Source organism: Rhineura floridana, chromosome 9 (genome assembly GCF_030035675.1).
Source record: "Rhineura floridana isolate rRhiFlo1 chromosome 9, rRhiFlo1.hap2, whole genome shotgun sequence".
Lineage (NCBI taxonomy): Eukaryota > Metazoa > Chordata > Lepidosauria > Squamata > Rhineuridae > Rhineura > Rhineura floridana.
The window spans coordinates 60,345,843-60,362,680 of NC_084488.1; positions in this window are offsets into that span (position 1 = coordinate 60,345,843).

Genomic DNA, 16,838 nt, shown 5'->3' on the forward strand with positions numbered 1-16,838 from the left:
TATTTTCACCAATACATTTTATGCACACTTTTTGTATTATATGCATTTTTGTAGACATCATTCGGTTGGCGAATTCAGATAAGTGTTGAGTTTGAAGGACAGCTGTATTTTGCTACTCATATTTATTTATTTATTTATTTATTTTATATCCCACCATTCCTCCCAGTAGGAGCCCAGGGCAGCAAACAAAACACTAAAAGCACTCTTGAACATCTTAAAACAAAATACTTTAAAACATAATAAAACAAAACGTCTTTAAAAACATATTAAAACAAAACATCTTAAAAACATCATAAAAAGCAATTCCAGCACAGACACAGACTGGGATAAGATTTCTACTTAAAAGGCTTGTTGAAAGAGGAAGGTCTTCAACAGGCCCTGAAAAGATAACAGAGATAATTCCTGTCGAATATTTAAGGGGAGGGAACTCCAAAATGTAGGTGCCACTACACTAAAGGTCCATTTCCTATGTTGTACAGAATGGACCTTCTGATAAGATGGTATCTGCAGCAGGCCTTCACCTGCAGAATGCAGTGATCAACTGGGTTTATAAGGGATAAGGCAATCCTTCAGGTATCCTGGTCCCAAGCTGCACAGGGCTTTGTACACCAAAAGCAGAACCTTGAACTTCTCCTGGTAGCTAATGGGCAGCCAATGCCATTTTTTTTCCAGCAGTGGAGTACCATCTTGGCAATACCCTGCCCTAATGAGTAGCCACGTTGCCAGATTTTTCACCAGCTGCAGCTTCTGGACCAACCTCAGGGTCAGTCCACAGAGAGCGCATTACAGCAATCAAGCCTGGAGGTTACCAGTGCATGGACAATAGTGGTCAGGTTATCCCAGTTCAGAAATGGCCACAGCTGTCTTATCAGTTGAAGCTGGTAAAGGTATTCCTAGCCTCTGAGGACACCTGGGCCTCTAGCGACAAAGATGGATCCAGGAGACTATGAACTTGCTCTTTCAGAGGGTGTATCACCCCATCCAGAAGCAGGAAATAGACCAATTATCTGAACTCAGGAACCTCCAACCCACAGAGCCTCCATCTTGCTAGAATTCAGATTCAGTTTATTGGCACACATCCAGCCTATCACCGAGTCCAGGCACTAGACCAGGGCTGGCAAAGCCTCTCTGTCAGATGTTACACAGAAATAGAGCTGGGTATCATCAGCGTACAGCTGACACCTTGCCCCAAATCTCCTGATGACCACTCCCAAGGCCTTCCAAAGGCTTCATATAGATGTTAAACAGCCTTGGGGACAATATGGTACCCTGTGCCACCTCACAGAACAACTGCCGGGGGGCCAAAACACAATCACCCAATACTATTCTCTGAAAATGCTCCTGGAGATAGGATCGGAACCACTGTAAAACAGTGCCTCCAATACCCATCTCATCAAATCGGCTCAGAAGGATACCATTGTCAATGGTATCAAAAGCCACTGAGAGATCAAGTAAGAATAACAGGGTCATCCATCCAGACAACCAAGGCTGATTCAGTCCCATAACTGAACCCAGATTGGAAGGCGTCAAGATAATCTGTTTCATCCAAGAGTATTTGCAATTGCTGCCTCACAACCCTCTTAATCAGCTTCCCTAAAAAGAGGGAATTTGCAACTGGGTGGTAGTTGTCATAAACCAATGGGTCCAAGGTGGGGGTTTTCAGGAATGGCCGAATCACCACCTCTTTCAGGGTGGCTGGAACCACTCCCTCCCACAAAGATGTGTTGACCACACCCTGGATCCACTTGGTCATACCCCCTTGGCAAGCTTTAATAAGCCAAGAAGGGCAAGGGCCAAGACGACATGTTGCTGTCTGTATTGTTGCAAGCACCTTGTCCTCATCATCAGGCTGCATCAACTGAAACTGATCCCAAGAAGTTGCAGCAGATGTTGCACTGGACACCTCACTGGGGACTACAGTAGATGTGGCTTGAACATCAAGATTGCTACAGACGAGCAACCTTACCCTCAAAGTACCTTGCAAACAGTTCACAGTGGGCTTCCGAAAGGTCTAAAACTCCATTTCTTGGAGTCAATAACCCTGACAATATGAAAAAGCTCGACTGGACAGCTACTTGAGGATGCGATGGTGGCAGAGAAGTGGGCCTTTTTCACTGCCCTCACCATCACACAGTAGGTATGGCTATGATATTTTACTCATGCCCGATCAGCCTCACACATCTTTTATCTTTTGTACTTTAGCTGCCATCCAGCCTGTTTCATTGCCCTTAGTCTCTGATGTACCAAAGTACAAACCGAGCTCCACAATGCCAGTGAGGGCACTCAGGTGCAACCATCTTAAGAGCCCAACACGTCTTGCTTTCTACAGCATGACAAGGACTTCAACAGGGTTGCCTGCTCTGTCTACTTCCCCAGGGCATTCAGGAATCCAGAGGATTCTATTAATCTCCAGGGGCAGACCATCTTAATCTGTCCACCACCCCTGCAGGAAAGGATTGGAGCCGTATGTCTAAATTTCACCAGGAAGTGGTCTGAGCATGACAATGGGATGACACCACCTTTCATCTCCAAACCACCCCTTCTTCCATCTGGAGCAAAAACCAGGTTAAGGGTGTGCCCTGTCCTTTGAGTCAAACAGGTAACAACTTGAGATAGCCCCATGGTTATCATGGAGGCCATGAAGCCCTGAGCCGGAACACTAGAGGTAGCCTCAGCATGGACATTAAAACCATCGAGGACTATTGTTCTGGGCTCCTGCAGTACCATAGATGAGACAGCCTCTGCTACCTTAGTCAGAGAAGCTGCTGGGCAGCAGAGTGAACAGTACACCAGCAGCAACCCTAGTTTACTGTCTCCTTGGCCTGACATCAGGTGCAGGTCCTCACAGCCAGCTCCAAGACAGAGTGGTTTCCTGGTGACAGAGATGAAAATTTTGTGTGTCATGAACCAGCTCCGGTTCAGTCCCAGGACTCAGTTCCCAAACCCAGGGCAATTGACCCTGGCAAGGCACAAACCTGTAAACCAACAACAACCCTGTTAGATAGGTAGACTGCCACAAACCCTTAACCTGGTCACCCATTGTGGGTGACCTGCCAAGGATTCCAACAGACTAAAGCCAAAGGTACACATAGGCAAAATATCCAATTATATGGTGGTCTATGGTTAAGTAGCCAAGGTATTGGATTCAGAGCTACACTACTCCTGCAATGAACACACACTGGTAAATAAGAAGTAGCTTTATTAAACAGAATATGAAAATGGAAATGGACTGCCTTCAAGTCGATCCTGACTCATGGCGACCTATGAATAGGGTTTTCATGGTAAGCAGTATTCAGAGGGGGTTTACCGTTGCCTCCCTCTGAGGTTAGTCCTCCCCAGCTGACTAGGGCAGCTGCACAAGCCGGCCCCTTCCTTGTCCACAACTGCCAGCTGGGGAGCAACTGGGCTCCTGCACAGGTGGCAGGGCAAGTAACCCCTGAGCCACTCACTGTGGGGGTGATCTTTAGCTGGCCCTTGACACCCAAGAGGCATGAGCGGAGATTTGAACTCACAGACTCTGGACTCCCAGCCAGGCTCTCCTCCCCACTGTGCTATACCAGCTGTTAGTGTACAATTATAGCAGCAAATTGGTTCCTTAAAACCAATCCGAGGGCCAGGTAAAATACAGAGAATTGCTACAGACGAGCAACCTTACCCTCAAAGACAAAAATAACAAAACTGTGTAGCCCAGTGGTTCCCAACCTTTATGAGCATGGGACCCCCTTTATAAGCTGAAAATGTTTTGTGACCCCCTCCCCCCAGGGAGGCAGGCTGGCTGCCAGGAAGGAAGGGGGAAAGCAGCCTTTCTTTGCAGCCTTGCTTCCTTTTGCTTCACAAGAAGCCCTCTCCTCTCATTCTAAGTAAGGGCGTTGCCAGTACCGGCAGTGCAACGAGACAGGAATCAGTGCTAGTAATCCCCTCTTCTTCCTGGTAGCTCCACCCTCAGCCTCCTTTGGTATCTCAAAAAAAAAGAGGGGATGTCCCCAGAATGTCAAGGAGGGAAGTTCCAAACTGTGTAGATTTATTTATTTTCTTTAAAAGAGAAAAAAATTCCTCTTGTAATACCCAACGCGTTTCAGCCTTATAACTAGGCTTTCATCAGGGGCTACAAATCAAATAAAAAGAACATCATTTTAACAGACATATACAGGTATAAATGTTCGTTAAAATATCTTGAAAAAACATTCTTCATTTGATACACTTATAAATGTTATATATGTACAAATAATTTTTTTGTTATAAACAGCTCCTTAAAAATATCATTTTGTATACCTATAGACTTTATGTATATCTAGGTGCACAAATCCATATAAGATACCTTATCTTTCTATACAGTACCTGAAAGATTTTATATTGTCAGAAACACTTACATTTATGTTGTTGAAAAGCTTTATTCAATAGAGTACTTCTTCTCACTTTTACTATGGATGGTATCAATGTCTTTATGACTATTTCAAATCAATGAAAACCCTTGTTTAAATCTTTCTTTCATTGAACTACCATATGACCAGAAGGATAATTTTCTTAACCTTTTAGAAGTGTAATAGAAAACACCTGTAGAATACTTGTGAGTAAAAAAAAATTTTTGGACTTGAGAAAACCTTTACAACAGGGGAAGAAATGAACATGTTGTAAAGGTTTTCTCAAGTCCAAAAGGGACTTGAGGGGCATTGGGGAACAAAGACCTAAACTCTGAATCCTATTTTTATGGGAAAATCCCCAGCAACAGCCAGGAATTAATTAGCCAATCAGGGGGCTTTCAGATGATGAAATGCTTTTGGAGTTTTTGTGCCTAACGGTCATGTATTCCCCAAACCTTCCCAGGCCTGTGGCCTTGATGTACCAGTCTCCACTGATAAGCAGGTGTTCTTGTGTGGGCCTAATTAACTAGCTTCAGCTGTGAAAACTGCCAAGTCATAGCCATTTCAAGCAAGATGGTTTTCCCACAATTCTTTGCCTCTGAGCCATTTTAGAACTCAGGCATCCTTGACACCGTGGACCACAGCAAATTCTTTGAACCACTCTCCCCCATCCATCCCTACAGCCTGTGCTGGTGTTGCACCAAATATCCAGGTGGGCAAAGCTGGGTCAGGTCAACTCCTCCCAGCTCACCCACCCAGGTCTCGAGAATACACACCAAATCAGAAAGTCCGAATTTGATAGATACAGCTTTAAATGTGAACTGAATCAAATTTCTCCCCCATCTCTGTCACAGAATGAATAAAATTAAGCAGAATATATTCTGTGGAAAAGGGACTGTTCTGATAAAGCTTTTATAGTGTGGGGAACAGAGAATAACAATCAAACAATCATAAATCTAACTGTATGCTGGCAATGCCTCCCCTGCCCCTGGAACAGAAAAACTATCACCTTCTTGGAGTGCTTGAAACATCCAATCAAAATTTAAATTACACAGTGCCTTTCAACATACAGTTTAGACAAAGATAGCTTTCTGTTGACTGCATGAAATGGTGATACAAATGATACCAAAAATCCCTGCAATCTATAATAAATTCTTTCCAATTTTGTGGGCAAAAAGATTTTTATCTAGAGCAGCTATATAAAAAACCATATGAAGTCATAAAATAGGAATGAAAATAATCCTGGAACGAGAATGGAAAGCTGGAAAATATATTTCTTCCCTGCCGCCGCCACCCCAAGTGCTATGCAGATTAGTGATACCTATTGTTTCAAAGAAAGCTTCTGCTTGGGGCATTAAAAGGTTTTAAAGTCAATAGGGAACAGAATCACGGCTGATAATCTGTAGGGGTGTGCAGTGACTACATGATTTGCTTTGTTTCTGTATCTGTAGTGTTTGGAAGCAGCCTGATCTGTTTCAGGTCCCCTCTGTGTTGTTCTGATTCAATTAGTTATTCAGGTCCACATCTGATCAGTTAAATCAGAGACTTTGTTTCACCCTCACTGATTATAATGGGGAAACTAAACACAGTTGTATCTTTTTGCTTTTCCGCATAAGTGGATGAAATGTGTAGGCAAAGCATCAGTAGATGAAGCTTGCCAAATTTCAGAGTGGATTAAGCCTGCTTACACCCTGCTTTCACAACCAAAACTCTGAGAATGAAGAACAATTCTGTTTACTTCAAAATTCTTCTCCCAAATCACTGTGGCTGGAGTGCCCTGTTATTAAAAACTAGACCTGCTGTCAAAATGAATGATACTCCCCACCTCTCCACCCCCTCCTCACTCGAGCTCTAGGCCTTTCTCCCATCGGCTTAGTTTTGTTTCCCAGAAAATAAAAGGGCGGTGGGCAAGATCATCCATTTAACCTTTGGAGGGGGGGGAATGAGGCAACAGAGCTACTCAGAACAGAACTAGTCAGGGAGTCCCCAGCTGTCTTAAAGTGCCTTGTTCATGGCACTGTCCAGCTCGGGAATGTGAAGGTCTACCCCCAAATCATTCTGATTCACCTCATTACTTGGGGTACACACAGAGCTGATGCACAGCCCTAGTAAGCTGTAGCTGGAAGAGGCAGTGGACAATTCAAGCCCAGCTGGGATTAAGGAGCATAGAGAGAGGCCCAAAGACGATGGGACACTTGGCTCCAGCATCTTAAAGGCAGACTGTGCCTGTGACACATCTTGCCAAACTTCTGTTCACTAAGGCTCTATAGTTCTTTTGGAGCACTGAAGGTATGCACAACTGCCTCAGAGAACTTTCTAAAGGTACAGAATGGACCCTCCAGTGACAGACAAAGAAGCTGGTTGTAGTGCTAGACTATAGTGTCAGCCCAAACTATTTTGCTACTTTAAGCAGAGACCACAGGGCCTCTGTCCCGACAGGAGCAACACTAACATGTCTATTTATTTATTTATTATTTGATTTATATCCCACCCTTCCTCCCAGTAGGAACCCAGTGCGGCAAACAAAAGCACTAAAAACACTTTTGTTGTTGTTATGTGCCTTCAAGTCAATTACAACGTATGGATCAGCAACCTCCGATAGCATCTGTTATAAACCACCCTGTTCAGATCTTGTAAGTTCTTGTCTGTAGCTTCCTTTATGGAATCAATCCATCTCTTGTTTGGTCTTCCTCTTATTCTACTCCCTTTTGTTTTTCCCAGCATTAGTGTCTTTTCTAATGCTTTCTCATTATGTGTCCAAAGTATGATGTCAGTTTCATCATTTTAGCTTCTAATGATAGTTCTGGTTTAATTTTATAAAACATCATAAAAACAGACTTTGTTTTAATATATTTTAAACATCTTTAAAATATTTTTTAAAAATCTTTAAAAACAACTTTACAAAAGGTTTAAAAACATCTTCTTTTTTAAAAAAAAGGTTGAAAAACATATTAAAACGCAATTCCAACACAGATGCAGACTGGGATAAGATCTTTACTTAAAAGGCTTGTTGAAAGAGAAAGGTCTTCAGTAGGCACCAAAAAGATAACAGAGATGGCACCTGTCTAATATTTAAGGGGAGGGAATTCCAAAAGGTCGGTGCCACTACATTAAAGGTCCGTTTCCTATGTTGTGCAGAATGGACCTCCTGATAAGATGGTATCTGCAGGAGGCTCTCACCTCCAGAGAGCAGTGATCAACTGGGTATATAAGGAATAAGACAGTCTTTCAGGTATCCTGGTGCCAAGCTGTATAGGGCTTTGTACACCAAAACTAGAAGAACTTGTAGGGCAGTCCAATATCTCAGAGAGGAGGTCAGGTCTCCTGCTCCCCTGGTGCATTCACTATAGCTGCCCAATTTCCCTGCTTTTTAAAGTTTGATAGAAATATCTGTGGGCTATAGGTACGTTCTTAAACCGCAAGGATTTTGCCTATTAGTGAATACTAAGTATTGTAATGCTATGATTCCTGTCTCAGTGGGATCATGCGAATAATCCAGAAAGAAGAAAGAATTCAGGTGTGGGTAATTGCATGGTAAAACCAATAAAATTATTGTGCCAAACAGGATTTAAAAGTGAATATTCACACTATTTGAGTTTCAGGGAGGGTTTTTCCCCTACACAACTGAAATTTCTAGTCTATCTGAATCTAAAGTGGTGAATATTTGGTGCAGGCATATCTAATTTTGATCTATTTCTGGGTAGCAAAAACCTCTAGAATAAAATCACATGAACTAGAAAGACACAGAAGACTTCTTAAATACAGAGCACCTTTTGCTTTTATGAAATGTCCAATTAATTAACAGCAGTAGAGACAACAGTGGGTGTCCATCTCAGTCATATTAGTTTAAGCCAGCCTTTGCCAACCTGGTGCCCTCCAGATGTTTTGAACTACAATTCTCATCATCCCTGACAGATGCCCATGCTGGCTGTGGCTGATGAGACTTGTCCAAAACATGTGGGGGCACCAGGCTGGGGAAGGCAAGGCTGGTTTAAACCAACTAATGTCTAAATCAAATGTTGTTGGATTTCAACTCTCATTAGTCCTGGCTAGCATGGTCAACAGTCAGGGTTGATGGGAATTGTAATCCAGCAACATTGAGGGGATCACAGGTTCTCCATCCTCTATCTAAAGGACCCATATGAAGAACCTTCCCACTCCTTGAAGTTATCATTGGAAGCCCTGCACTACGTATAGTCTTTTCAGCAGTGGCACCATGGTTTTAGGATAAACTTCTTTGGGCACCATCTGAAATGAGGTTTTTTTTAAATTAAGAGATTTATATAATCCCCTTCAGTGGAGCGTCCAGAACAGTTGACAAAAACAAGTTGACACATTTTTTAAAAAAATTAAAATTTACCCAGCCTTTTAAAGAACAGTAAATTATAATAATAATAATAATAAAATTTTATTTCTAGGCCGCCTATCTGGCCGAATTAACGGCCACTCTAGGCGGCGTACATAGACTAAAATATAACATAGAGTAAAATATAACATATAATACAAAACAACAATAAGTATACTCAATCCAAACCTACCCCCATCATACAAAAATTTAAACTAAATTAGACAGAGGTCTCGAATGCCTGCCTAAAAAACCATGGGAGTTTTTAATTGCTTTCCGTTTTAGATCTTTGGGCTTTGTTGTGCTTCCGCTTTCTTGGTTGTATTTCACTGTTTTAATGAATCTTTTATTTTCTTTTAAGCTCCCTTGGACATTTTTAATTAAAAGGCAGATCTTAAGTGCTTAAAACAAATACCAATATGTTTTGTTTGATTATTTTATATGTAGCTACAGCTGCAAAAGAACTGATATTCATCTGGAGAACAAAGGTTCATCTAGCTGCTCTTTGTTCCTTCACCCACATATGATTTAAGTCATTGCATATTTCTTTTCTGTTGAATCCAAAGCAACAGAAGAGGTGATGTGAAATTTACATCCATAAGAATTCACAAGCTTTTGATTAGTTAAAAAAATGTTTTCCAAGGGTCTACAGCTGTTTTCAATATCTTATTATGCTGGGGCAAAGGGCTGGCTGGAACATAAACTGCATGTTGCAGATTATATCATGACTTTTATTTTGGCCTCTAGCAATGCAGCATAAAAGAAAAAGTTAGAATCACTGAAGTGGAAAGAAGGCAAGAAATGTAAGCCACCATAATGTCAAAGCATAGTACATTTAATTGATGAAAGTTCTTAGTCGTTAACCAAAGTTTAATGGAACTTCTATTGTTCTTTGAGCCCATAACTCACAAACTCAGATCTGTACCTATGAAGAAGTTATATAAATATCTTCCTTGCAGAGCTGAAGACAAAGATAAGGTGATAGCAAACACACACACACACACACACACCCATTTAAAGCAAAGAGCACCACAGTGGTTTATACTATCTGATGGCCTAGAGCTGGTATGTTACTATTCTAAAAACTCCCCAGAATTTTAATTTCATGATATAGCAGTGCCTTAAAGACAGGAGATATGTTGCAGGTTATGCTGATAATTTATGCTGAAGCATTCAAGTGTGCTGTCTCTCATGCCATTTGTAATAAACACAGCTCCAAAATTCTAAAGAAATTAATCAAACTTGCCTGTTGATACTAATTCCATAATGCATTAGTATTCCATAATACTAATAGGATAATGCAAATATGGCGTCAGTGGATCTATGTAGCATTCAACATGCACTGAAAAAGTCCCTGTCATTGTCTCAATGTGTAAGTAACTAATATGCAGCTCAATGCACATTTGCCACTCTATCATCTATTTCTAGCAGCTTTGAAATTGGTAGATATAGGTCAATCTGTGAATTGGGCATATTCTGAAGCAAGCTTAGGATCATGTCCATGGAAGCTGAACATGGTATGGCTCCACTCAACTCACAGCATTTTTGTTCAGGTATAGCAACTTTGACTTTCTTCCATGAAGAAATGCAACAGCAGGACACATTAAATGTTTTCCAGCTAGCTGCATCATTGTGAACATATTAAAGGAGTAGTGCATAAACCAGAATAACAGTGCAAGCCTATATGTGTCTACTCAGAACTAAGCCCTATTAAGTTCAATGTGATGTATTTCTAGGTACACTGGGAGAAGATAACAGCCTAACACAGGACGTGAAAATACTAGGCCTGCAATGCAATTAATATATTACATTAATCAGTGTTATATCAGTGTTTAATATATTAAACTTTTACATTGATCAAATGTTCGACTTAAAAAGTGCCCCTGATTAATCAAGGGTATGTTTAGATAGACAGAGAGGGAGACATTGCTGTTAAAAGGGGGCATTCTCCTTTTCCCCACGCACGGGGCAGGGGATTTGCATACATCATGAAAAAACAAAGAAAGTTCACTTCAAAGCTATTGTTTTTACCCATATGACAATTTAATTCATTGATTAACTGGTCACACATCAAGAATGGCTTCTTTCACCATCTGACAAGCATAGAAAATAACCAATTGCTACAGAGTCAAACCAAGCCAGAACCTAAAATGTGTGTTGAACCCTTTGGCTTTATCCCACTGGTTGTCCCTCTGCTAACCCAAGGCTCTGTGAATCCAACGGAGCCTTCCATTAATGGAACAGGGATAGAAGCCATCTTCAGGGATTGAGTCGATCACAACATTCTCTGGGTGGCTTATAACATCAATAAAATATTAAAATACAAAAATCAACCATTTTTACTGTGATTGTAGTGATGCTGCTGTTTTTAAACCACTACGAATGTTACTTATGCTTTTATTCTTTTAAATTGTAAGCTGCTCTGAAAATCTCTGGACTGAATGGTACAAATATTTGTAATAAATATAAGCAAGCATCTGGAAATATTTTAATAGCACTTTTTGATTTAATATTGTGCTGTCTTCAAAGGGTAGGGATGTACGCCTGCTGCTTTAACACTGCATTCTATTACTAACTACACTGTGAGGACTAGCTTCAGCATGGAGATATATACACAGATTTACACAAATAGGTTTAGGCCTGAGGCAGGGAACTGGATCCAGCCTGTGGGCCTGATCCAGACAGAAATCCCCCACCCCATAGGCTATTTTGCAATCACATGACCTCAGGTAAATCAACTTCAAAGGAAATATCAGTGAACACCTTGTTCTTCCTTTGCGGCTTGGCTTGAATTTAAGCTGTGGCTACAAAGGAAAACTCAAGTGTACTCCTGATTCTTTCATTGAACCTGAATCACTTGACATCATGTGATGTCAAGGGATTGACAGGTGGGCAACCCCATTTACCTTCAAAGTGGCCCGTGGGGGTGGTTTTTTTCGGATCTGGCCGGGTCCAGTTGCTCACCCTAGCCAAAATCTATTTCTCTCAGTGTGCATATATTGACAGAATCCATGCCAAACTTTAATGTCATGTTCAGGTCTGATACCAGAACCCACAGAGCAAAGCAGTTCAGAGGATGTAGGACCATGGATAGCTCCAGGTGAGCAACTTGGGCCAACAATTTTGAGAGCAGACTGAGCTTTTTTAAGCCTCTCCCCAGACTGCCTCTCCTAGGTTCCACTCACTGTGGCTAACTGTGGATTCTTAGAGGACCAACCCTTTGGCCCAAAGATAGGCACTCCTCCTCCATTCCATAGCCTCCAACAGGGTGTAATTCCTGTGCCACTGGACCAGTGAGATCCAGTGAAGTCATTTGATAGATATTTGGCTCCTCAGGCTTGGGGAAGGTGCGCATGAGGGTTGGGATCCAGCTCAGCAGGTACAGCAGACTCTTCTGGGGGCTTATGTTCATTAGCCTCAGGATCTTCTGATCTCCAGCAGCAGGTTTAGAGCCCTCCGCCTAGTCTAGCTCCTTAGCTGGTGACTCTGCAGCTTCTGACTGAGAGGCTTGATTGGTGCTGGATTCTAGGGTCATGACATTTAGGCCTATCTTCTTGGCTGTGTCCCTTCTGTGTCACAATTATCAGTCCTCAATCCAGAACTTCTCCAAGGAGCTCAAAATGGTATATATGATTATGCATTTTATCCTTACAACAACTCTGTGAAGTAGGTTAGGCTGAGAGAGGGAGACTGGCCCAAGGTCACCCAGTGAGCTTCATGGATGAGTAGGGAGTCAAACTCTGGTCTCCCAGCTCATAGTCTAACACTAACCATTACACCACACTGGCTCTCTTGTGGTGCTTATATTAAATTCCCAGAAAGACATCTCAATGAAGGATAGTTAATAAACAACTTCAAAGTTAAGTGCTATGCAGGGCTGGATCAAACATTACACTAAGTATTCTAGAGAACAGGACACTAGAAGCCACACCATGCTTAACTTTAATTCCCTGGAGTTTCCCAATGTGCAATGCACGAGTTATATCTTTGCATAAAAATACAATAATACCATTCATAACATAGAAATAATATGTTCCTCTTTTCTGTTTGATTTGATACTATTAATGCAATTAATGTAAAGTTTATGAGGTGGGAGGAGAGATTATAGGTATGCCAGTAGCTCCCTTGGGGCACAGCAGGGTGGGGTAGTGGTGCTCACTTGGCTTCCCAACATGGAAGTTGCTACTGCTGACTGAGAGGGGGAGGTGGCGGGGTAATTCTAACAACATTACCAAAGAAAAGAAGAGGTAATACTGTATAGCATATAATATTGTTATGGGATTGGGGGTTGAGATAGATGATTTCTTTGGGTCCCCTTCAAGCCTATGATCTTGTATCTTGAAGTTGGGATATGCAAAAAAGAAACCTGCTCCACTGGTCAGACTAGTTTCCTTTGTTAATCTAACAGAGTGGCCAAGTCAGCCAAGTGAGCTAATGGGTCTGTCAAGTGCCCATTAGTAGGTGAATAGAGTTTAGGCCAGAAAGATCCTGTTGTGATTGACACTCTTTTAAGCAGAGAGGCTCTTCCCCCCTCCTATCCTGGAACCAAGAAGGGGCTTGTATTTTTTAGTCTAGTCTGAGGAAAAGCTGAGAACTGGAGACACACAGGGAAGCCTGCTCTCTGCAACATGGCTTTGGGGTGCCTTCGTACGAGCCTGATGGAAAAGCAAGAACTTTTGGACTGTTAATGCTGAGAACCACTCCATCTCCAGCTCAGGTTGTGAATATCTGTAAATAAAAACCATATATCCTAAAAAACACCATTGTCTCTGCTGACCTTCTTTCAAGGAAACCAAACCCTGGGTAAGTGCAGGAACCCCAGGAAGTCTTGTACTGTTTGGAGGTAGGGGTGGTGTGCAACAATATTGTTTACAGTGTAATCCCATACATGACTACTCAGAAACAAGTTCCTTGTTGCGTTCAGTTGGGCTTCCTCCCAAGTAAGTCTGTATAGTATTGCACCTCTTATTTCTTTCTTTAACTCATTTGTAAGGCTTCTATGTATACAGATTTAGTTATATTGCCAGCAGATGTCTGAACACCAGCAATACTTCTTTTCCTGTCCAAACAACAACAACAACAACAACACACCTGTGGATATGAGAATTTGAAGAAGTTTTCCTTCTGGGTGGAATTTATGTATGTTAGATCTTTGAAACACATAACCATTCTCTGCTAGAATATGTTGGTAATTCCTTGAGTTAAATCTCACCCTCCCTTGCTTTAATATTTGTAATTGCATTGAGTGAGATTACTTTTTTAAGAAAATGCTAGACATATTTGGTAATGATACTTAGATCTCAGTTATATGCAAAAGAACATGCCCAAATAACAATAGCTGCTTTGCCCTGTTGTTTTTCCTACAGTCATGAATAGTCATTGTGGTCATGTAGCTTAAAGTGAGGTTGAAGTAATCATAATATCACATTGCTATTTACCTGGAATTTTGGAGTGGACTGGGAGATTATACAAAGGAATAGAAGCGTAGAATGTTATAGCTGGAAGGGACCTTAGAGGTCATCTAGTCAGTATGGAATCTGTCAACTACAACTTTCCTGGCAAATGTCCATCCTGCCTCTGCTTAAACACCTCCAGCAAAAAGTGTCTGTGACCTTCCAAGGCCGTCTGTTCCACTGCTGAAAAACGTGTACTGTTAGGATGTTTCTCCACCTGTTTAGCTGAAATCTGCTTCCCTGCAAAGTCCACCTGTTGATGCTAGTTCTGCCTTCTGGTGCAACAGAGAATAAGTCTGCTCCAAGTCTTCAACAGGACAGCCCTTTGGGTGTTTGAAGACAGCTATCATGTCTCCAGGCTAAACACAACCAGCTCTTTCAACCAATCTCTCAGAAGCAGCTCACTAGTTGAGGTAGGGCTTTTATGCTGGGTTCCCAGCAGGTGTCTCACTTTTGCTTCCTGGGAGGAACGAGGTAGTAGAGATATTGGCATTGTGCAAATGCAGCGGAAGCGCCATCCTGGCACTCCTGCAAGTGCATTTTCACCCCACTGATCTCCCCACCACCTTGCCCCTCTCCATCCTGGTAAGTAACAACGACACCCCTGCCAGAAACCTAGGGTAGAGGCTCTGCCCCACCTGGCAAGCCACTTCTGCTGTTGAATTTTGTTCATGAGAGACTTGTAGGAATATAGCTGGACACAAATTCTGGATTTAGGTCTGGCCATGGATTTCTATTCTGAATGAATGAATGAATTTATTTCGGTCATGGACCAGCCAAGATTTCTATTCTGCATAGAGATTTCTAAATATGAATTGGTTTAGAAATGGTTTTAAATAAATCAATTCAAAATATTGTCTCCATAAGAACCTTCAGTGAGGCTGATCATGTCACAAGTAAGTAGCTTGAATTTTAAAGTTTTATAGTTCTTCCTCTATAGATAGGAAGTTGCTAACAAAGATTTAATTTGACATGCTTTCTTCTTTTAACTACAGGATACCTTTTAATGATACAAATGCAGCCTGGCTCATTGTCTGAGCTGGCCAATAAATCCAGTTCTAGTGAATCAAGCTTGTTACAGTCCATGTCTGATAGCTGTCATTAATTAATGGGGCCAGTGTTCAAAATCAAGAGTCGTCATGCTTCACTTGAAATTTTTGATCTGCTCTATACATTATCTCTCTTTATATTAGAAATATGACTAAGAAAATCAGACGAGGCAGCATGACACAGAGAAATTGTATTTAAATAGAAAGGTTTTGACTTGGTCCTGCACCTTCTCTTTGTAAAAAATATAATGCCACCTACTTTTCAGCTTCAGATTTATATAGTTTTCTATACCCAGGGTTTAGGTTGTCAGATCAGAGTTCCCATTTATCATCAAAGCAATATGCTTTTAAATGCCTTTATAATTTATCACTCTTATTGCCCCCAGAAGATAAGTCACTAACAACTCAGAAGCTTCCATCAGTATTTAGGCATGTACTTTTACATCTAATCCTGGCTGCCGTTTCCAAAGGCTTCTAGAACAAAATTGTTGATATGCTCCTTGGTGCAGCATGTGATCATTGGTGCATGAGAGGATCCCACAATCCTACCCTGGTTGTTTTTCTTCAGTATTTCAGCAGATTTTCTCTACTTGATGCTATGAATCTTTTTGCCAACACACTGATCCCTAATATGGAATGATGACACTGTAATAATAATAATAATAAATAAATTTTATTTCTAGGCCGCCTATCTGGCCGCACAAGCGGCCACTCTAGGCAGCGTACAAGATAAAGTAAAATACAACATACAAACTACATAAAAACCCAAGAACTACAATATAAAACGAAACCGAACCCACCCATAGCTAAAACCAATGGCACCCAAAAAAAAAAAAAAGCAGCAAAACAAAAACAAAACAAAAGACAAAAACCCAGGCCACCTCAGCCAGCCAGCTTATGTATCCCTCCCAAGACAGATAGGTGATGGAAATTAGTCACAGCTGGCTGGGTACCTGGGACCTGGTCCTGCAGGAGGCACATCTGCCAGGCAGCAGTCCCACTGGGAAGGGTGGTGGAGGTGGTGTTCCAACAGCAGCAGCAACAGCAGGCTCTCCTTCCCTGGGTGGCAATGTTCTCCTTCTTCCTGCAGGCACTGGGTCTCCCAGGCCACCTCAGCCAGCCGGCTTATGTATCCCTCCCAAGAGGAACAGGTGATGGAAATTAGTCACAGCTGGCTGGGTACCTGGGACCTGGTCCTGCAGGAGGCACATCTGCCAGACAGCAGTCCCACTGGGAAGGGTTGTGGAGGTGGTGTTCCAACAGCAGTAGCAACAGCAGGCTCTCCTTCCCTGGGTGGCGATGTTCTCCTTCTTCCTGCAGGCACTGTGCCCTTGTCTCAGTAACCAGTAGGCCTTGTCTCTCAGACGTGAAGGCCTTTGTATATTGGACAGATCTTCATACAGAGGACTGTAAAGTAGGATACATAGTCACCCTAACAAGGACTTTTTTTTGCGACAGTACTCATCTATATAGAGTAGTGGCACCCCTTTTTTTGCTGCCCATGGCAGCCATTTTGTGCTGACACCCATGGCACTTTTGTCATTTTTTATGAAAAAGCATGGACCCTAACTACTGAGCTAAGAATATGTTCAACACAAAAATATTCATTCCAGAGTTTCAGCAGAGTAGA